The 25,707-nt window shown below is 31.9% G+C and overlaps 1 pseudogene; it reads right to left on the bottom strand.

Annotated features, from left to right (window-relative positions):
- Positions 1 to 5,820: 5,820 nt before the first annotated feature.
- On the bottom strand, positions 5,821 to 22,780 carry LOC139887664 (uncharacterized; annotated as a pseudogene).
- Positions 22,781 to 25,707: the final 2,927 nt, after the last annotated feature.

The following is a 25,707-nucleotide window of genomic DNA, read 5'->3' as shown; positions in this document are numbered from 1 at the left end:
ACCACACTTGTTATTAGTATGTGGTTAATTGACATGTTACTAACTTTGATACTCTTGTTACGTAAATGGGTGATTATTATGATGAATGATATTTGATGGTGTATATTCGAGACAATGAATATATAATTCTTAGATAGGTGTCGTTATTCAGAATCCGTTAGGACTCAACGACGGTAACTCTGCTATTCAGAATCTTAAAAAGACTCAACAGACGAAAACCAGTGAGGTTTATTATACAAATACAACATGATTACAAACTAAGACCGAGGCTTCCTTTTATAGGCTAGCCATGATACAATTTACATATGCTCTGAGACCCACGCACTACGATCGTTTATATCATCGATCGTTTACATTATTGCTGTGGCCCGCGCACTTATTTAACTTTAAACATAGACCACACACGTCGATCTACTTTAAAGATACCTATGGCCTACATGACCCACACACTTATCACGCGTATATACAATACAATTATTACAAGGACACGATATATAACATTACATTATTGATATGGCCCACTGGGACCCACTTGTTCAGCGTTTAATCAACTTGGCATGTATCGTGTTCATCTGGGTCTGCATATTGCTCAACTGTGACTCGTTGAATCAACTTGGCATGTATGGTGTTCATCTGGGTCTGCATATTGCTCAACTGTGACTGTATATTACTCAAAGATCCAAGCTGTGATATCAATGCACTGATTTGACTTTCAGGTACAGACGGCTCTATCTGACGGTTATCCCTTGCACAAGCAAGCATCAACCGATGCTGATTGTACGTAAGGATAATCCACTCGTTCGAATCGGGACAGGCAGAGATGTTGAATAACTTAGTTCGATCATCGTACCCTAATCTACCACTGCTAATGAATTCAGTGTGTGTCTGTTTCAACTCCTCATACCATTGATTAAGGTCATCAACCAAGTGTTGATGATCAACTCCCCACTTCTTTACTTTGTTCTCAGAGAGATCCCCCGCCCTCATACTTACTAAATTTCTTCTTGGAGACGTCACATACCAAGATACTGAAATTTATAGACATGTCTTATACCCTCAAGTATTCAAATATCAAATAGTGACCGTCCAAAAACTGATCTGACGGCTAATATTCTTCAAGTAGTGAGCATAATCTAGTGCTTACACGTGTCATCAATTAAAATAATCATATATCAACAGCTGACATCACGACAGCATGCGTCATCAAGGAGTTATCATAGAAGAATGTTACTACGTATAATCCAAGTCTGATTATTCTCCATGATTGAAGGATATCTCTTCTCCTCAATTATTACATTGGTTACAGCTCATGGGTTATTAAATGAGTAGTTAGCAGTTACATTTATTATGTAGACTATGGTTGTTTGAGTCTCATTTATGATGTCCAACTGTAAAGGATCGTGTAACAAATGAGAGAAGGACATCAAGCAATGATCACAAATCAATAAAGCAAAAGCATATCAATATTTTCATAAGTAATAGGTACCTAACTTATTCTCTAATTGTCGATCTGTAAAGTGAAAGGGCCATTTATGACTCATATGAATCTTGTAAGTGATCCATCCACATCTTGTTTAGATGAAGAAGTCTTCTACATCTGTAATTGCACTGCATCCTGACTATGTATGTAATATGATTATCTGAATCTGTATACTTGCGATGAACTTTGAAGAAAAGTTCAAAGTTAGATACATTTGGTGTATTCAGTGTTTCTCTTGTACAAACAGCAATGAATATTATACTTAGAGATTGGAGTCTATGACTGGGTATGAATATGAATGTACTGAAGAAATAATAAGATTTGAAATATAAATAAATATTTATTTTTTATTATAATTCATCATAGTACATAAGAGTTATCCTTCTTAACAATGCATCTAACTGTTTATCAGGACATTGATTTACATGATCATAAAATATTATCTCTAGGATGAAAAAGAAAGCTCACAATAAATTAAAATTATAGTAATCAAACCCAACTTTTTGTTTCATTTATTCCTACACTTATTAAATACTAACTAGTTTTCAAGGTCTGCGCTTCGCCGCGGCGTGAAATGTTTATGCAGTTATTCAAATAGTATGGATTTTTTTTCTTTGTTTTTTGTCGTTACATATTATTTGTTACTCCCTTCGTCTCATATTAATAGTTAATCTTTTCTTTTTGATATGTCATAAATTAATATTCAACTTCTATAAATAGATAAGAATATTTGGGTAGAATTTAAAAAGACAAAAATGTAGGTAAAAGGTAAGGGTTAAAGCTGGAAATTAGACAAAAAAAAAATACATGTGACAGTCATTTTTTCTTAAACTGTATTTTTTTTTCTATGAACTATTAAATTGGGACGGAGTAGTATCATATTTAGTAATGAAAAATTTTGTCCTTGGAATTTTACTTTTATAGTGCTTCGCCGAATGAAGTGGGAAAAAAGTTACTGCAACTGTAATGAGTTGGAATAATTAAGGGTAGTTCGTTTTCTTATACATTTACGAAACAAATTGTCATAAAATGAATGTCTGGTAATTGTGACATTTCTTTGTTTTTCTTAAGAAAAATTATATGTTAAAGAAAAGAGAATTATGACATGAGTAAAAAAAATGCAAAAATGACTTAACAACAATATTAAAAAAGAGAATGAAATTATAAGTAGTTCTAATTCTAATAATAATAATAATAATAATAATAATAATAATAATAATAATAATAATAATAATAATAATAATAATAATAATAATAATAATAATAATAATAATAATAATAACAATAATAAAAATAATATGGATACCCTATGTCAAATTATTATTATTATTATTTTAATATGTCAAATAATAATAGTAATAGTAATAATAATAATAATAATAATAATAATAATAATAATAATAATAATAATAATAATAATAATAATAATAATAATAATAATAATAATAATAATAATAATAATAATAAGTAATATAAGTAGTAATAGTAATAATAATAATAATGTTAATGTTAATGCTAATGTTAATGTTAATGTTAATGTTAATGTTAATGTTAGTGTTAATACTAATACTAATAGTAATAATAATAATACTAATAGTAATAGTATAGTGGTGGTAATGGAGATAATAAAATAAAACAGCAAGACACCTCCGTTTTCGATGTAGTTTGTTGGGTTTTGTTCGTAAAATTATTTCGTGTTTAAAGGTGATGCTGGTGACGCGTAAGGTTTGACGAACGGGACGGTAAGGACATTTGAAGTTGTCAGTGGTTTGTTGTTGGGGGAAAAGTGTAAGCTTTAAGGTTTAGCATGTTAGGCCCTTGAAGTTTGGACTTTTGGCATGAATGGTCCCTGGGTTGTGGGTCGGTTTGGGGTGAGAAACGGTTTAAATAGTGGGAATGGGGGTGTTAACCAATGGGGTGTTGATATCAAATACACCAATTGGGGTGTTGATATCAAATACACCAATTAGTATATTGAGTAATAATATTAAATAATTAAATTAATTGCAATGAATTTTAATTATGATTATTAAAAAGTAATATTAATATATTAAAATTATTGTCTTTTAAAGACTAAATTTATAGTAGTGTCTAATAAATCTCTATAATGATGATGTCATAAATAAGGATTATTCAAGCTTAAAAAAATTCAAAATAAAGAGAAAAATTTTAAGCCCCATGCTAATGTCATTAAAATAATTAATTATATTTAAAATAAATTTAACATGTTAATTGTATAATATATGAAGCATTATGTACAAACTTATGATAAAACACCCTCATGACCATATGTACAATATTTGAAGCATTATGTACAAGCTTATGGTAAAACACTCTCATGACCATATATACGATATTTGAAACATTATGTACAACCTTATGATAAAACACCATCATGACCATATGTATAAACTTTAAAATAAATTGTACAATCTCTTACAAAATACCCCATGAACACATGTACAAACTTTGAGGCATATTGTAAAAATAATTGTATTTTAGTTTTTAAAAAACTTTCAAAAGGCATTTGTTATTACTAATAATTATTAATAAAAATATAAATACACAATTGTTAAGTAAAATTTTTTATTATTATTTATTGTTATAATTATAATAATTATTATAATTTAAATATGGGTTCTATTTACGGGATTAATTACGTTACATATGTATGCGAAGTACATATCTCAATAAAAGGTTGTAATATATGCTTTTATGACAAGGAAAATAGTAATTGTAATGAAAATTAGAAGAGAGTGGTGGGAGAATAAATGCAGTTCATTTATGGTTGTTACGATAAAGAGGTCAAAGAACTGGCTTCTAGGGAGATCCTTTTGTTTTGTTGTTTTGTTGTTTTCTTGCTTCTATATGTTAGTGCAGTTTTTAGTTTTTAACAGCTCCTTCATAGTTTGTTAGTAGATGTGAATTCATGGTTGTCTGGACAGTAATGTAAGTCCAATTCGACCCATTTTGTATTGTTTGACTTTTCACCTTTTTGTGAAAAGTCTTTATCTATTTTGCTTCCTGTTTTTTGCCAAAAAAATAATAAAAAAAAATGTTAAGTACATCAATATTTGTAGAAACAACGAGAAGTTTCTTAGTCGGAATTCGTGGTTTCGCCGGTAATTAAACCAAATGACCTTAACATTTACATTCACTTAATACTTAAAACATATTATTAAAATGTTTCTTTTAAACAAACTAGTGGTTCCACGTGTCATTTCACTAGTTTTAATATTATTATTATTATTATTATTACTAGCTTAGTGCCCGCGATTTTGCGGGGCTACTTTATTGGATTAAGCGGGTATTGGTTTTACGTGAGTAAATTTTAGTAATTTTTTTATTTTGCATGTGTTGTAGTAACCTCGACATTCAGATAATATTTTTTGTTCCAAATTGATGGGGTAGCCAAAATGCTTATAGCCCCACTTGTAGCACTATGTACACTACATTACATTTATCAAATACACTATGACTTCTATCATAAAAAAGATAAGAATAAAGCCCCATGAAATATTATTCCAATCCTTATAATTGAAGTTATATCAAAGAAACATAATTATAACTGTAAATATTAAACTAAGTAGAGAACTTGCAGTCATACCACGAGGATGAGATGGTTCGATGTTGTACACTACCAATTTTGTAATTCTCCAACTGAAGAGCTGCAGTAGACCACACATTAAAACGGATACTTTAAAGCATGATCATGAAATGAGAATTTTATAACAAAAGGAAAAATAACCCTGAAAATGCTAAATTTTGAGAAAGCATATATCCATGTCTAATGGGTTTAATGGATTTCAATTATTGAGAGTTAGAATAAGCAAGTTAACTAAAATGTGTTTCAACACATTCTACACCTATTCATTAGCTCATCTATAATCAAATATGTACTACCCTATAATAATGATGATACATCAGAGTGAGACACAATGTGCTCAAATCTTCCATCAACAGGCACCGCTGATTTTATAACGTGTGGAAACCTGCCATATCTACAATCATATTATGCCAAATATGAGTTCGGTCACTTAGAAGTTTTTTTATTGATAATACCCGAAAGGTTTTCGCTCAACAATGTGGTAGAGGCGACCAGGTGCATATAGCCTTCTTGGATCTTTGAGTTTTCTGTCCTCCGATGTGCATGTGTCTGTTACACATCTTAAGCACAACAAACATGGTAAACTGTTCAAACAAAGAATCATGATCGTTATTATATTACTAATGACAAACTGTTATAAACACTATGCTTTTGTGGATATTGGTGTATTAACTTGACCACAACTGAATTTAAAATTACTTGCTTTAACTGGTTACCCAACCTACCCATTTTGCTAGCTCTGGTTTTCATCATACAATGCATAAAAGTTAAGAAAGCTCTTTATTGTCTCAGTATATCTCTCTAATTGTATAAAAGGTAAGAAAAACTTGCCTGCAGCACGAACAAAATTGATGACATCAGCATATCTAAGGCCAAGTTAAGTGACATACATCCGGCGGGTGCAATAAAAAAGCATCGAACCCTTTTCCTATCAATGTTCCCAAACATATCTCGGTTTGTGACCACCACCATGGCCAACAATGCAGCCACAGCTGACCCAAGTAAGTGACCCATTAGAGTTAACGTATAGCTCGGGTAACTCTCTAACAGCTTCTTCAAAGTGTCACTTTCAGCATCCAATATAACTCCGGCAGCTTTTAACAACCCACTATGAACATACCCACCATCTAATTTCCTTCGACCCAACTTTTTATCAAGCAAGACCGCGTAATCTGTATGGATGGCAGCAAGAACTATATCACAATGAGCAACACTTAGATGTAACGACTAACGATGATTTAACGACTCAGTTAAAATGTGTATATATATATATATATATATATATATATATATATATATATATATATAGTATATTAAGATGTATTAATACACATTTGAAGGAGTTCAATACATATATCAAAACACTCTTACTTAACAAAAATAATCACAATTGTATTCCCATTTGTTTTCATCAAGAATTCGACTCGTATTCACTCGGTATTTGCACTCGTATTATACCCAGCTTCTAGATGTATTTACTATTTGTATATACCAATAAAAATATGCTCCTTAGCAGCCTTAAATGATTAAAGAACATGTGGAACCAACCATTTGTCAAGTAACATGAATTATTTAGCAAGAAAACAAAATTAGGAATCTTTTCTTTCTTTATAAACTAAAAACGTTTTTATGCATGCACACCATTTCTTCATTCCATTTTCTCATACTTACACTCCCAATTCTCTCTCAAAATACTCCTAACTTCATACTTGATCATCTCCAAGCATTTTCCCCATCATTTAGCTTCAATTACAAGCTTTAATCATCATAAAAACAACCTAGAATCAAGATGTTGCAAGATTATTTCCAATCTTTTTAATCCAATCCAACAACTCATCAAAGATCAAGAACTTCCATCTAATCTCAGTAACTTTTCATTCTTAATCAAGGTAATAATCATATCCAAGCTTTGGTTTAATTCATATAAACATAACTATCTTAAATCAAGTAGTGATCTTACTTGAACTTGTGTTCGTGTCATGATTCTGCTTCAAGAACTTTCAAGCCATCAAAGATCCTTTGAAGCTCAAGTTATTTTCTCATCATTTCCAGTAGGTTTACCTACTATACTTGAGGTAGTAATGATGTTCATAACATCATTCTATCCATATATATAAAACTATCTTATTCGAAGATTATAACTTGTAATCACTAGAACATAGTTTAGTTAATTCTAAACTTGTTCGCAAACAAAGTTAATTCTTCTAACTTAACTTTTAAAATCAACTAAACACATGTTCTATATCTATATGATATGCTAACTTAATGATTTAAAACCTGGAAACACGATAAACACCATAAAACCGGACATACGCCGTCGTAGTAAAACCGGGGACTGTTTTGGTTTGGATAATTAAAAGCTATGACAAACTTTGATTTAAAAGCTATACTTCTGGGAAAATGATTTTTCTTATGAACATGAAACTATATCCAAAAATCATGGTTAAACTCAAAGTAGAAGTATGTTTTTCAAAATGGTCATCAAGACGTCATTTTTTCGACTGAAATGACTACCTCTTACAAAACGACTTGTAACTTGTATTTCCGACTATAAACTTATACTTTTTCTGTTTAGATTAGTAATCTTTGGTTCAATATGAAACCATAGCAATTTGATTCACTCAAAACGGATTTAAAACGAAGAAGTTATGGGTAAAACAAAATTGGTTAAAAATGGTTAATTTGACTACGGGATTAATTTACAAAAATCTATTCTAACCACAACTTAAATAACTTATATTATATATTATGTAATCTTGATAGACCATAGACATGTATACAATGTTTTGACATATCATATCGACCCATCTATATATATATATTTCGGAACAACCATGGACACTCTATATGCAGTAATGCGGGAGTTAGCTATACAGGGTTGAGGTTGATTCCAAAATATATATATACTTTGAGTTGTGATCTAGCCTGAGACGTGTATACACTGGGTCGTGGATTGATTCGAGATATATATTAAATTATTTATGTACTACTAATTGTGGACTACTAACGTTGGACTGCTAACTGGACAACTTAAATCATCAACACGTAATAAAAATGTTGTGAATATATTTCGATCATACTTTGATATATATGTATATATTTGTTATAGGTTCATGAATCAACCTGTGGCCAAGTCTTATTTTCTGACGAAGTGAAAATCTGTGAAAGTGAGTATATAGTCCCATTTTTAAACTCTAAAAATATTTCGGGATGAGAATACATGCATTTTATGTTTTACGCCATGGGCACAAGTACTTAAAATATATTCTACGTTGAGTTGTACCACCTTGCATATCTTCCCTAATAGCTTGGTAACTAATATTTACATGTTGTAAGAACATGTAAGCGCGAATCCTATTGATAGATCTATCGGGTTTGACAACCCCAACCGGGCTAGTCGCTCTAGTATCGTAAACGGTTGCATAGTACTTCATTTTTACTACACTTGGTACAGTGTAGGGAGATTTCATAATAAAGAGAATATGCCACATTAATGGTTAAGTATGGTTACCTAAGCGCTCAACAACTTACAGAATATCTTTATTGAAATATTTGTAACTATGAAATCGTGTGGTCTATATTTATATTGATGCTAGCTTTAAACCTATATATCTCACCAACCTTTGTGTTGACTGTTTAAGCATGTTTATTCTCAGGTCCTTAAGAAAGTCTTCCGCTGTTGCATTATCTGAGCAAGCTGTGCATTGAGTCTCATGCTTTTGTTTAAATGAAGTGTTGCATTCAATAAAACCTTTGTCATGTATTATATTCGACTGTTATGTCACGTGCGTAGTATTTGGAAACTGCTGTATTATGGGGATTATCTCTTAAATAATCGCCCACTTGTTTAAAGCATGCATTATGTATAATAATGGTGTGCTTTTTATGAAACGAATGCAATATTTTCTAAAACGTATCATATAGAGGTTAAATACCTCGCTATGGGACCAATGAATAACGTACTGCGTTTATAGTAATATGGACGGGTCATTTCAGTTGGAATCAGAGCAGAGGTCTTAGCGAACCAGAATTTGCATTAGTGTATCTGACCGGTATTTGTTAGGATGCATTAGTGAGTCTGGACTTTGACCGAACTTGTTTTTGAAAACCATTGCTTATCATTTTTGGTCGGAAATTGAATATTGTAACATGTAAATATTATGTGGTATATTACTAATGTGGTAGTTAATGTGTGATAGATGTCTACTTCTAGCACCAATCTCATTATCACATTCAGCGACTCTGAAGAGGAATCTCCAGCAAAAGTACCAATCATCTACTTATCTGATAATGACGATGACCCGAAGAAAGATGTATCAATCATCTATATAACTGATGACGATGATGACCTGGAGTCGGATGCATTTTGGGAAGATTCACAATTTCCAGAAGAACCGAAAGTGAAAGAACCTGAAAACGATCCTGAGGCGGAGGAGGAAGTCAAAGAAATTTCTAAACATAAATGGATTAACGCAACAAAAAGACCCGGTGTTAAACTTCCTATTGTAGTAGGGCTTGAAAACCGACACCTTTTACCACCAAACCACCCTTACCATATAAATCTCCCTGATAATCCCATCGAGATATTAAGTACCTCCAACCCCCGACCAACAACAAAATACACTGTGCGTCTATCCCTCATTCCACCTAAACAAATTGATTCACCAACAACTAAAAGGCTCCGTCGTTTTTGAATCACCTCCAGCCATGATAACATTTCATGCCATGTATAATATTATGTAGTGTGCTTTATTTTATCCTACATATGTATTATGTAAAATATAACTATGTGAAATACTGGTATTGTATTGCTATATCATGAATAGGCGTGAAATGATTATATGATTTTACTTTAAATTTTTCATAATAGAATATTATCTAGATTGTAGTAGTTAATTTTTGTACTAAGCTATTAAGTATGAACTTTAACGGGTAGGTACTACCCTGGATATAATTATAAAGTGCTAATAAGAAGAAAAGGCTTTTATAATAATTGGTTCATATTATTAATATGCCACGATGTACCATTAATTACTCGCTACATCTATAATATTCTATGTGATTAATTATCTTATATGTTTATTGAAGAAACATGGCTCGAATAAACCGAATGACAGAACAAGAAATTGAGGAGCTTATCAACCAACGCGTAAACGGCCGTATGCTTTGGGTCGAAGCGGCAAGAGCAATAGCAAACAACACCAACCCTGGTGTTGGATGCTTATATAAAGCATTTCAAGGTTGCAAACCTTCATCATTCAGCGGAATAGAAGGACCAGTCGGTTTAACCCGATGGTTCGAAAAGCTGGAGTCCGTATTTAAAATTAGTGGTTGTGCGGAAGGGGATAGGACAAAGTATGCTTCATGCACATTACAGGATGGTGCACTTACATGGTGGAAAAACTATATAAAAGCTGTAGGGGGCGATGAAGCATATGATACTCCTTGGGAAGAGTTGAAAAATATGCTAATCACTGAATACTGCCCAAGAAATGAGGTCAGGAAGATGGAAACCGAGCTACAAAATCTGAAAGTTGATGGCATGGAACTTACTAACTATAATAGGCGATTCATGGAATTAGCCTTGTTATGTCCTGAATTGGTACCAACGGAAGAGCGAAAGATTGAATTGTACAAAGATGGTCTGCCAAAGAACATCAAGGCCAATGTTACAGCATCCAAACCCAAGACAATTCATGAAGCTATCACCATGGCAAACGAACTAATAGATCAGATCATCCTGGATAAGAATGCATCAAATACCGATGCCAAGGTATCGGATAACAAAAGAAAGTGGGATGGAAACCGTGATCGAGGTCACCAACAACAATCTCTTAAGAAAAAGGAAACCATGCAAGGTGCGGGTAGTGGTTCAAGCTCAGGTTACAAAGGACGAAATCCTTTATGTAACAGATGCCACAAACATCACTCTGGTTTTTGTAATGTGGTGTGCAACAAATGTGATCGAAGGGGTCATCTTGCTGAAGATTGTAGGGTTCCCGTCACAAATACAAATGGCACCAAGACTCCTGCCACCAATGCAAATAGAACAGCCATGGCTACTGTTACTTGTTACGGGTGTGGGAAACAGGGTCATATTAAGAGCCAGTGCCCGAATCCAGAGAAGAATAATGGACCTGCACGGGGAAGAGCATTTGTTATTAATGCTAGAGAGGCGTGTGAAGACCCGGAGCTTGTTACGGGTATGTTTACCATTAATGACTTATCAGCATCTATTATATTTGATACTGGTGCTGATAGAAGTTACATGTGTAGAGACTTTTATGCTAAATTGAATTGTTCATCATTACCTCTAGATGCTAAGTACATGATTGAGTTAGCTAATGGTAAACTAATTAAAGCTGATAAAATTTGCCGTGATTGTAAAATAAATTTAGCTGGAGAGACGCTTAAAATTGATTTGATACCCGTAGAATTAGGAAGTTTTGATGTAATAATCGGCATGGACTGGATGTCCAAAATAGGAGCTGAAGTTGTGTGTGCCAAGAAGGCAATTCGCATTCCTCGTAAGGATAAAACGTCAGTAATGATTTATGGTGAGAAGGGTAACTCAAAGCTAAAACTCATTAGCTGCTTGAAAGTCCAAAAGTGCTTGAAGAAAGGGTGCTATGCTATCTTAGCACATGTTAATAAAGTCGAAACGAAGGAAAAAGAGAAGAGCATCAACGACGTGCCTGTGGTAAGAGATTTTCCTGAAGTCTTTCCGGAAGAGTTGCCGGGATTACCTCCATTTAGATCTGTAGAATTTAAAATAGATCTAGTACCAGGAGCTGCACCAGTTGCTCGTGCTCCATACAGACTTGCACTGTCTGAGATGAAAGAGTTACAAAGCCAGTTACAAGAATTACTAGACCGTGGATTCATTCGACCAAGCACTTCACCGTGGGGAGCTCTGATTTTATTCGTCAAGAAGAAAGATGGATCCTTCCGAATGTGTATAGATTACCGCGAATTAAACAAGTTAACTATCGAGAATCGGTACCCATTACCGAGAATTGATGACTTGTTTGATCAGCTGCAGGGATCTCTTGTTTACTCCAAAATCGATCTGAGATCGGGTTATCATCAGTTGCGTGTCAAAGAAGAAGATATTCCGAAAACCGCATTTCAGACATGCTACGGTCATTATGAATTTTTAGTCATGCCGTTCGGGCTGACAAACGCACCAGCTGTATTCATGGACCTCATGAATAGGGTATGCAGTCCATACTTAGATAAGTTTGTTATCGTCTTTATTGATGACATTCTTATTTATTCTAAGAATGAAGCAGAACATGAACAACATTTAAGGTTGGTGTTGGAACTGTTAAAGAAAGAAAAGTTATACGCAAAGTTTTCCAAGTACGCCTTTTGGCTGAAGGAAGTACAGTTCCTTGGTCACATTGTCAGCAGTGAAGGAATTCAGGTTGATCCAGTCAAGATTGAAGCCATTGAAAAGTGGGAGATCCCAAAGACTCCAACGCAAATACGCCAATTTTTGGGTCTTGCTGGCTATTACAGAAGGTTTATTCAAGATTTTTCCCGGATAGCCAAACCATTGACGGCATTAACACATAAAGGGAAAAAGTATGATTGGACTTCTGAGCGGGAAGCTGCATTTCAACTATTAAAGAAGAAGTTGACTACATCGCCTATTCTATCGTTACCTGAAGAAAACGATGATTTTGTAATTTATTGTGACGCTTCGCGACAAGGTTTTGGTTATGTTCTCATGCAACGAAAGAAGGTTATTGCATATGCATCCCGACAACTGAAGATTCATGAACAAAATTATACGACTCATGATCTATAATTAGGAGCAGTGGTGTTTGCATTAAAGATTTGGAGACACTACTTGTACGGGGTTAAATGTACTGTGTATACCGACCATAAAAGCCTTCAACATATCTTCCACCAAAAACAACTGAACATGAGGCAACGTAGGTGGGTCGAGCTGATAAACGACTATGATTGTGAAATTCGCTATCATCCCGGGAAAGCAAATGTAGTTGCAGATGCTTTAAGCAGGAAGGAAAGAGAGCCGATTCGAGTACGAGCAAAGAATATGAAGATGCGTACGAACCTCACTACCCAAATTAAGGAGGCTCAACAAGGAGCTCTTTCTGAAGAAAACTTTAGAAATGAGATGCTTAAAGGATTAGATAAACAACTTGTTACACGGGAAGACGGAACCCGATACTTTGCTGGACGCATTTGGGTACCGAAGTTTAAAGGATTAAGAAAATTGGTTTTGGATGAGGCACATAAGACGAGATACTCGATACATCCAGGAGCTGGAAAGATGTATCAAGATCTAAAAGCACACTTTTGGTGGCCGAATTTGAAAGTTGATATTGCAACGTACATCGAAGAATGTTTAACTTGCTCCAAAGTCAAGGTGGAACATCAGAAACCGTCAGGTCTGCTTCAACAACCAGAAATCCCAGAATGGAAATGGGAATGTATTACCATGGATTTCATCACGAAGCTACCAAAGACTGCATGGGGTTATGACACCATTGGGGTTATTGTCGATCGTCTCACCAAATCTGCACATTTCCTACCTATAAAGGAAATGGATAAGATGGATAAATTGGTACGATTATACATGAAGGAAGTTGTTTCAAGACATGGAGTACCTATCTCCATTATATCAGATCGCGACAGTAGGTTTACGTCAAGGTTTTGGCAATCACTACATGAAGCTCTAGGGACTCGTCTGGATATGAGCACTGCATATCATCCTCAAACCGATGGGCAAAGCGAAAGGACCATTCAGACTCTTGAAGACATGCTTAGAGCATGTGTGATCGATTTCGGAAACGGATGGGATAAATATTTACCATTGGCAGAATTCTAGTATAACAACAGTTATCATACGAGTATTAATGCTGCACCATTTGAAGCACTTTATGGAAGAAAGTGTAGATCCCCTATCTGTTGGAACGAAGTAGGTGACAGACAACTGACTAGTCCCGAGATCATACGGGAGACTACTGAAAAGATTGTACAAATCAAGGAGAGATTGAAGACCGCCCAAAGTCGTCAAAAGAGCTATGCTGATATTTGAAGGAAGCCGTTAGAATTTCAGGTTGATGATATGGTTATGTTAAAGGTGTCACCATGGAAAGGTGTGATACACTTTGGTAAGAGGGTAAATTGAACCCAAGATACGTAGGACCATTCAAGATCATCGAATGTATTAGACCGGTGGCTTATCGACTTAAGCTACCACAACAACTTGCTGGAGTACACAATACCTTTCACGTCTCGAACATAAGGAAATGCCTTGCAAAAGAAGACCTCACTGTTCCTCTTGAAGAAATCCAAATCGACGAGAAACTGCATTTTATAGAAGAGCCCATCGAAATCATGGATCGTGAAGTCAAACGGCTCAAGCAAAGCAACATACCTATAGTTAGGGTTCGTTGGAATGCTCAAAGAGGTCCTGAGTTCACTTGGGAAAGAGAGGATCTGATGAAACAGAAGTATCCACATCTGTTTACAAGCACCGCCCATTGAATAGGTACTACTTCAAATTTCGGGACGAAATTTCTTTAACGGGTAGGTACTGTCATGACCCAGATTTTTTCCATGGTTATATATTAAACGATATTAATATTTACATGATTAAATATTTCCAACATGTTAAGAAATCAAATTTGTTAAGACTTGATTAATTGGAACGAATTTTATGTAAACGTGTGACAACCCAATTTGTCCGATGATTCACGAACGTTATAACTTGTAAATGACATGATAATATATATATGAACTTATATATATATTTAACATGATGAAATGATAATTAAGTATCTCATTAAGTATATTAACCATGAACTATATACATAAAATGAGACTACTAACTTAAGGATTTTGAAACGATATATATACGTAACGATTATCGTTGTAATAACGTCTTAATATTTATATATCGTATTAAGATATATTAACACACTATGTTATCATGATAATATAACAATTTAACAACTCATTAGATATAGTAACAATGGTATTAATTACATTTAACAAGGTCGTTAACTTAAAGGTTTCGAAACAACACTTAGATGTAACGACTAACGATGATTTAACGACTCAGTTAAAATGTATATATATATATATATATATATATATATATATATATATATATATATATATATATATATATATATATATATATATATATATATATATATATATAGATAGTATATTAAGATGTATTAATACACATTTGAAGGAGTTCAATACATATATCAAAACACTCTTACTTAACAAAAATAATCACAATTGTATTCCCATTTGTTTTCATCAAGAATTCGACTCGTATTCACTCGGTATTTGCACTCGTATTATACCCAGCTTCTAGATGTATTTACTATTGGTATATACCAATAAAAATCTACTCCTTAGCAGCCTTAAATGATTAAGAAACATGTGAAACCAACCATTTGTCAAGTAGCATGAATTATTTAGCAAGAAAACAAAATTAGGAATCTTTTCTTTCTTTATAAACTAAAAACGTTTTTATGCATGCACACCATTTCTTCATTCCATTTTCTCATACTTACACTCCCAATTCTCTCTCAAAATACTCCTAACTTCATACTTGATCATCTCCAAGCATCTTCCCCATCATTTAGCTTCAATTACAAGCTTTAATCATCATAAAAACAACCTAGAATCAAGATGTTGCAAGATTACTTTCAATCTTTTTAATCCAATCCAACAACTCATTAAAGATCAAGAACTTCCATCTAATCTCAGTAACTTTTCATTCTTAATCAAGGTAATAATCATATCCAAGCTTTGGTTTAATTCCTATAAACATAACTATCTTAAATCAAGTAGTGATCTTACTTGAACTTGTTTTCGTGTCATGATTCTGCTTCAAGAACTTCCAAGCCATCAAAGATTCTTTGAAGCTCAAGTTATTTTCTCATCATTTCCAGTAGGTTTACCTACTATACTTGAGGTAGTAATGATGTTCATAACATCATTCGATCCATATATATAAAACTATCTTATTCGAAGATTATAATTTGTAATCACTAGAACATAGTTTAGTTAATTCTAAACTTGTTCGCAAACAAAGTTAATCCTTCTAACTTAACTTTTAAAATCAACTAAACACATGTTCTATATCTATATGATATGCTAACTTAATGATTTAAAACCTGGAAACACGATAAACACCGTAAAACCGGACATACGCCGTCATAGTAAAACCGGGGACTGTTTTGGTTTGGATAATTAAAAGCTATGACAAACTTTGATTTAAAAGCTATACTTCTGGGAAAATTATTTTTCTTATGAACATGAAACTATATCCAAAAATCATGGTTAAACTCAAAGTGGAAGTATGTTTTTCAAAATGGTCATCAAGACGTCGTTCTTTCGACTGAAATGACTACCTCTTACAAAATGACTTGTAACTTGTATTTACGACTATAAACTTATACTTTTTCTGTTTATATTAGTAATCTTTGGTTCAATATGAAACCATAGCAATTTGATTCACTCAAAACGGATTTAAAACGAAGAAGTTATGGGTAAAACAAAATTGGTTAAAAATGGTTAATTTGACTACGGGATTAATTTACAAAAATCTATTCTAACAATAACTTAAATAACTTATATTATATATTATGTAATCTTGATAGACCATAGACACGTATACAATATTTTGACATATCATATCGACCCATCTATATATATATTTCGGAACAACCATAGACACTCTATATGCAGTAATGCGGGAGTTAGCTATACAGGGTTGAGGTTGATTCCAAAATATATATATACTTTGAGTTGTGATCTAGCCTGAGACGTGTATACACTGGGTCATGGATTGATTCGAGATATATATTAAATTATTTATGTACTACTAATTATGGACTACTAACGTTGGACTGCTAACTGGACAACTTAAATCATCAACACGTAATAAAAATGTTGTGAATATATTTCGATCATACTTTGATATATATGTATATATTTGTTATAGGTTTGTGAATCAACCTGTGGCCAAGTCTTATTTTCTGACGAAGTAAAAATCTGTGAAAGTGAGTATATAGTCCCATTTTTAAACTCTAAAAATATTTTGGGATGAGAATACATGCATTTTATGTTTTACGCCATGGACACAAGTACTTAAAATATATTCTACGTTGAGTTGTACCACCTTGCATATCTTCCCTAATAGCTTGGTAACTAATATTTACATGTTGTAAGAACATGTAAGCGCGAATCCTATTGATAGATCTTTCGGGTTTGACAACCCCAACCGGGCTAGTCGCTCTAGTATCGTAAACGGTTGCATAGTACTTCGTTTTTACTACACTTGCTACAGTGTAGGGAGATTTCATAATAAAGGAAATATGCCACATTAATGGTTAAGTATGGTTACCGAAGTGCTCAACAACTTACAGAATATCTTTATTGAAATATTTGTAACTATGAAATCTTGTGGTCTATAATTATATCGATGCTAGCTTTAAACCTATATATCTCACCAACCTTTGTGTTGACTGTTTAAGCATGTTTATTCTCAGGTCCTTAAGAAAGTCTTCCGTTGTTGCATTATCTGAGCAAGCTGTGCATGGAGTCTCATGCTTTTGTTTAAATGAAGTGTTGCATTCAATAAAACCTTTGTCATGTATTATATTCGACTGTTATGTCACGTGTGTAGTATTTGAAAACTGTTGTATTATGGGGATTATCTCTTAAATAATCGCCCACTTGTTTAAAACATGCATTATGTATAATAATGGTGTGCTTTTTATGAAACGAATGCAATATTTTCTAAAACGTACCATATAGAGGTCAAATACCTCACTATGGGACCAATGAATAACGTACTACGTTTATAGTAATATGGACGGGTCGTTTCACATTATAAATTCTCTTCAAAATTATATTATTCGGATCGATTTCATATCCACCTGGAAGTTACCAAATAGGGTAGTTTAGATCATCTTCATAGACTGCTAGAATATAATGACAAATCCAAGAAACGGGTTCAAATTCTTCGAAGGTGGCAACACTGTGATGGCCAGCCAAAATCCCTATTGACGCAGCACATCATTCATCGGTCCCATTACGAGGTTTTCCCTCTATATGATACGTTTTACAAATATTGCATTCATTTCAAATGACGCGCTTTCTATATAAGAAAGTTTTAAAATCTGTATACATTTTTAAAGCATGTACATAAATGTTTTTGACTTGTGGTGATTTCTACATATAGACAATCCCAATAAATGATAGTTCATAATAATACATCAGTTGACTAAACAGTCAAAATATAATACATATTAATGTTTGAATGCAAAGTTTCCTTGAAAAATATGCCATGTAAGTCTCCATGCACATAGCAGTTAAACAGCGGAAGCTTCTTTAATACCTGAGAATAAACATGCTTTAAAGTGTCAACCAAAAAGGTTGGTGAGTTCATAGTTTTATCATAAATAATGATTTTCAATAGTTGTAATAGACCACAAGATTTCAGTTTCATAAATAACCATACACTCGCAAGTGTATAAAAGCATTCTATAAGTTGTAGGCACCCGGTAAGAAGCCTTAACGTTCATGTTTTACCCTCTGAAGCACACCGGATCAGGTGCGTTTAAAATAACCTCGAAGTACTAAAGCATCCCATAGTCAGGATGGGGTTTGTCAGACCCAATAGATCTATCTTTAGGATTCGCGCATACCAGTCATACACCAGTAGTTATAGTTACCAAGCTAAGGGGATATTTCTGGTTTAAACCCACGTAGAATTTGTTTTAGTACTTGTGCCTATTTCGTAAAACAGTTATAAAATACGCATGTATTCTCAGCCCAAAAATATATAATGCAAAAGCATTTAAAAAGGGAGCTATGAAAACTCACATATCAATATTGTGGTTCAATATTGTAGGAAAAATATGCAGACGCAACGGAGATGATAAATGCAAGGTTGACCTTTGATTCACGAACAATACCCCCGATCAATACCCATAACCTCCTTATTTAATACCCATGAATTCCTTAGCTTTAAACCATTTGAAAAACTTGTATTGAAATCACCCGAACGTAACCCCGTCGTAGTATTTTATGTATATTATTATCTTTGTATCAAAAAAATAATAATCTAATAATAATAATAAGATTAATAATAATATTAAGAAATATAATCTTAATAATAATATTACTACGGAGTATATGTATATGAATATGTTTATGTGTGTGTGAGATTTTAAATCTCTCGATTGAATCATTCATATATATAGAATAATATAATAATATAATATAATAAATATATTAATATAATAAATTTGAAATAAAATATAATAATATAATAATAATCAATAATTCAATAATAATAATAAAAAAATCAAAAATTAAAAACGTGTGAATTAGAATTCAATAATATCTGCCGACAGTTTTTACGGACCGGTATTTCGTACTCTTGTTGCTAATAATTGACGGGTAAAAGTATGAGTAAAAATTCCACTTTTTATATTTGAATACATATATATCTGTTTTGGTCTTAAGCTTTATAAAATTAGTTGTAAAAAGGCTCGTTTATAAAGTTTATAAGCGTAATATGTGTTTTCCTAGTTTTTGACTGGACAAAGATATATAATATAATATAAATTTTAATATAATAATATAATAAATATAATAATATTGAAATAAAATATAATAATATAATAATAAATTTAGAATCAAATTTGAATCGTAAATTTTTAAAAAGTCGTATTTATTAAATACTTCAGGGGTATATTATGTAACTTATAATTAATAATATCTATCATGTCACTTTTATGTGAATAGTAAATTAATTAATTTCGTTTCATTTACTATTCATATGAATAGTAAATGAATTAATTTCGATTCAACTATTTAAGCTACACGTTGTTGTACGTTGTGCTTTACAAATTGTACATTTTTAATTTAACTTCGTTTCTTAAAAAAAATTTCAAAAATTATATCATAAAAATAAAACGACTTAATACGTAAAATTTTTAATTTGAAATAGCATCGTTTAATAGTAAATTTTTATCATTTCATATATAAATATTATAAAATTTAGTTTCCTAGAACTAATTATATTCAAAATCATTTTATTAAGAGGTTATAATAATAGAAATTATTATATCATAAAACGTATTCGTTTAAGAAAGTAAAATCATATATAAATCATGACGGGTTCGAGTTTTAAATTATAGATTGTTCTTGAATCGTAGGGTAAAGTCCAATGGTGTGACGACTCGGATTTTTCCGACTACTTGATTATACTATCTACATGATTTAATAATTCCGACTTGATAAGCAATGAATTTTAATAAGTCTTGAACCTCCGGAAAGAGTTTTACACAAGCTTTTGGTCACCCTTTTATTCCTACGATTCACGAACGTCATAACTTGTATGTATATATATGTGTATATATATATATATATTTAACTTGAAAATATGATAATTAAATATCTCATTAAGTATATTAACAAGGTATTATATATATATATATATATATATATATATATATATATATATATATATATATATATATATATATATATATATATATATATATATTCTCATACTACTAATTTAAAGAGTTTTTGAACAGTATATATGTTACTTTTTAAATGACAAAATTAACTTATGTTAAAATGTATTTACATACAATGTATTATGTTAAAATGTATTTACATACAATGAGTATAACAAACTTAATAATATACAAATACAGATAATGGATAGCTATATTCATATTTCAGTTCATTTTTCTCAAGAATGCTACTTGTATGTATACGGTATTTATACGGTATTTATACACATATTATACACAGCTTCTAGAAGTATTTACTATTGGTATATACCAATAGAAATCTGCATGATTGATATATTATGTCATGCATGACATTATCAATCTTATTATGTCATGCATGACAACATCAATTTAACTTTACTTGATATTAGTCAAAAAAAAGACAACATAAGTTGTCTATAAATACCTTAAAAACGTTTTTATGCATACACCCATTTTTCCATTCCATTTTCTCATTCATACTCTCTAAATTCTCTCTAAAAATACTCCCATCTTCATACTAGATCATCCCCAAGCATTTTCTTCATCTTTTAACTTCAAAAACAATCTATAATCATCATATAAGAAGCAATCAAGAACACATACTTTGATTCAAGTTTTGATTCCAAGTTTGGTATCTTTAAGCACCAATTCAAGGAGTTTTTCAAGCTCTAGAAATCCTCTTCATATTCAGCTACTTATCTTTCTTAAATCAAGGTATTAGCCTTACCAAAACTCTTGTTCAATTCATATGATTATAGCTATATATATATATATATATATATATATATATATATATATATATATATATATATATATATATATATATATATATATATATATATATATATATATATATATATATATATATATATATATATATATATATAAGAATTCATAACTAATAACTACTAGAACATAGTTTAGTTAATTTTAAACTTATTTGGAAAACTAATCTAATCTTTCTAACTTAACTCTAATAACACTTATTTATATGTATTACGATGTTATATTAAGATATTATAAGAACTTATAACTTGCACATATGAAGAACACCTTAAAAACTATATTAACCATATCCTTGCTAACTTTTCCTATATCCTATATATATTTGGACATGTTATCATTAGATTCCGAGATTGTATATATATAATAATCTTGGTACATTCCATGACAATACGTAAACAATACGTTTTGATAAATCCTAAGTCAATACGTCTCTGGATTGATGCAAGACAATATGTACACAATACGCCGTGGGGTAATTCTAAGATTACATATATATACCGATTATTGGACTGTTGGACTTTTCGGACTATTTTGGACTTTTCGGACTATTTTGGACTACTAACAATGGACTACTAACATAAAATGTTAAAAATTATTATATAAGTATTCTATGAACTTGCTATATTAATTTTGTTCACATGTATTATTATCTGAATTGTTATTATTGTTATAGGTTCGTGAATCCAAGGACGTCGGCTGTATTTTAATAAGTTGGAAACTTGTTAAAACTATACTTTTACGACAGTGACTATATAGTCCCATTTTTAACTCTATAAATATTTTGAGATGAGAATTCATGCAGCTTTTGTTTTTCGAAATAGACACAAGTACTTAAATATTTATTCTATGTTGAGTTGTACCTTTGTATATATCCCTAATAGTCTGGTAACTATTTGTTACATATGGTTAATATGTAAGCGCGAATCCTATTGATAGATCTATCGGGTTTGACAACCCCACTCGGGCTAGTTAGCACTAGTTCATAACGGGTGTTTAGTACTTCGTTTTACTACACTTGGTACGGTGTAGAGATAACTTTGAAAAGGGAATATGCACGGAAAATATCTGTTAAGTATAGTTACTGGGCGCTCAACAACATATAGAATATCTTTGCAGAAATGTTTATAACATGAAATCTTGTGGTCTATTATCATATCTTATGCTGGCTTTAAAACCTATATCTCACCAACCTTTGTGTTGACAGTTTGAGCATGTTTATTCTCAGGTCTTTAAAAGTCTTCCGCTGATCGCTTGCTTAAGGTGTTGCATGGCGTCTTTCATGCTTGTGTTTAAAGAAAGTTGCATTCTAATAAACTTTATCTTTGTCATGTAATATATTTGGCTATTATGGCCAAGTTGTAATATTCCAGAACTTATTTATTCGGGGATCATTTCTCAAATGATCGCCCACATGTTTAAAACTTTCATTTATATATGAAAGGTTTGGTCATTATGAAATAAGAATGCAATATTTTATAAAATGTATCATATAGAGGTCAAATACCTCGCTAATGAGATCAATGAATAACGTACCTTGTTTATAGTAATATTGTCGGGTCGTTTCAGTTGGTATCAGAGCAGAGGTCTTAGCGAACCAGAAATTGCATTAGTGTGTCTGACCGGTATTTGTTAGGATGCATTAGTGAGTGTGGACTTTGACCGAACTTGTTTTTGAAAACTATTGCTTATCATTTGTGGTCGGGAATTGAATATTATTGATGTTTTAGCAGAGTAGTATATAAAATAGCTTATATTTTTTGCAGGAAATACTATTAAATACGATACAATTGTACACAAGATATTTATTTATTTAGAGAATGGTTATACTTAAACCTTGCTACAACACTTATAGGCAGTGTACCTAATCGTACAGTAGTGTAGTTTTTAGTAAGTCTGGTTCGTTCCACAGGGAATCTTTTAAATAAAGCTTAACGCTATATTAGTTTACTTTTATAAAAATACAAACATATATATAAGTAATATTATTATTATAAAGGGGGGTTTTTACCGTTTAATGACCGGTTTGTCGATTTTAAAACTTTAGTCGCAGTTAAAACCAAATGTAAAATATTAAAAATAAATACAAGATTTAAATTAAAGCGTAAAGTAAATAACGATAATGAAATTGCGAATAATAAAAGTGCGATAAAATAAACTTGCGATATTTAAAAAGTACGATAATTAAAAGTGCAATTAAATACAATAACAATAAATAAAAATGCGATAATTAGAAGTGCAATTAAATATAAAATAAAGGAAATTAAATATGAAATAAAAGAATTATGCTTATTTAAACTTCCGTAATCATGATGTTTGACGTGTTGATTTTAGTTTTATGCCCATGGGTTAATTGTCCTTTGTCCTGGATTATTTAATATGTCCATATGGATTTGTCCATAATAGTCCATCAGTCATAAATATAAAGAGCGAAAGCCTTCGTCAAATTATTCTTATTCCCGAAGTCAAATATTCCAACTAATTGGGGATTCGAATTGTAACAAGGTTTTAATACTTTGTTTAATGAATACACCAGGTTATCGACTGCGTGTAAACCAAGGTTTTACTACTTTGTTAACAATTACACCAATTACCCTTGAATGTAATTCACCCCTGTTTCAACAAGTCTATTAACTATTAATCCAGTTCCGTGTCCGGTAAAATGAATAATTATTGGTATTTATAGATATCCCGCCCACCGTACCCAGTCAAGCGTATGTGGTTATATATAAATACGTCGAATTATAAGTTTGTATATTAAATTAACAAGGTATTGTTTAGTTAATGTAAAACCCATTAATAGCCCATAGTCTAATTTCCACAAGTGTCGTTCTTTTGTCCAAACCCCAATTATGGTACAAAGCCCAATTACCCAATTTTAGTAATTAGCCCAACATCATGATTACTTCGGATTAAATAAGCATAATAATAACTTAGCTACGAGACATTAATATAAAAAGGTTGAACATAACTTACAATGATTAAAAATAGCGTAGCGTTACACTGACAGAATTTCGACTTACACCCTTACAACATTCGCTAACATACCCTTATTATTAGAATTAAAATTAAAATTAAAATTAAAATTAAAATATAAATATAAATATATACGATATAGATAGAGAGATGGATATATGATGAATTTTTGCGATCAGAATTCGTTTGCTTTTATAGGGATTTTGAAACTTTGGGGCTCCGCGACTCGCAGCATTTTTGGCCTTCAATCTCCGCGAGTCGCGGAGTTTACTTTTACAGCTCACTCATGTTTGGAGTCTTTCTTGCCGACGATTTATTTATAAATATAATATATATATATAATTAATATAATTAATTATATATTATATTATATTTATATACATAGTTAACTTATAATTTTTAGTCCGTTGCGTCGAGCGTTGAGAGTTGACTCTGGTCCCGGTTCCGGATTTTCGAACGTCCTTGAGTACAATTTAATATCTTGTACTTTGCATTTTGAATCTTGTACTCTTGTAATTTCGAGACGTTTCTTATCAATAATTGGAACCTCTTTGATTGTCTTTTGTACTTTTGAGCTTTTGGGTCGTTTGCGTCTTCAATTCGTCGAATCTGTCTTTTGTCTTCACCTTTTATTATTTAAACGAGTATCACTTTTAAATAGAACAATTGCAACTAAAAGCTTGTCTTTCTTGAGGAATAATGCTATGAAATATATGTTCGTTTTTAGCATTATCAATTATAGCATGTAAATATTATGTGATATATTTCTAATGTGGTAGTTAATGTGTGATAGATGTCTACTTCTAGCACCAATCTCATTATCACAATCAGTGACTCCGAAGATGAATCTCCAGCAAAAGTACCAGTCATCGACTTATCTGATAACGACGATGATCCGAAGGAAATCATCTATATAACTGATGACGATGATGACCTGAAGTTGGACGCATTTTGGGAAGATTCACAAATCCCAGAGGAACCGAAGGAGGAACCTGAGGAGAACGAAGTAAAAGAAATTACAGAGGCAGAATTTAATAAGGAAAAGGAACTTGTGGTCCGCCTACCAGAATTTCCTGATCCGGAGTATAATAAAAGATTTATTGCTAAAAGTGAACCAAACACTTCTACCCCTAGTCATCCTCCTGTTATTAACTCTATTAAGGCACCATCCCGACCAAGGTACAAACGTACCGCTAGAATGAGAACGATGTCAGTAGCTGAGACGCGAAAACTCTTTGGTTTCCCAGATCCCGCAGATTTCCCAGATTTGTCCCAAAACAATA

The sequence above is a fragment of the Rutidosis leptorrhynchoides genome, chromosome 2 (assembly GCF_046630445.1).
Source record: "Rutidosis leptorrhynchoides isolate AG116_Rl617_1_P2 chromosome 2, CSIRO_AGI_Rlap_v1, whole genome shotgun sequence".
NCBI classification, from domain to species: domain Eukaryota; kingdom Viridiplantae; phylum Streptophyta; class Magnoliopsida; order Asterales; family Asteraceae; genus Rutidosis; species Rutidosis leptorrhynchoides.
This window is presented reverse-complemented; position numbering and strand designations above follow the sequence as displayed.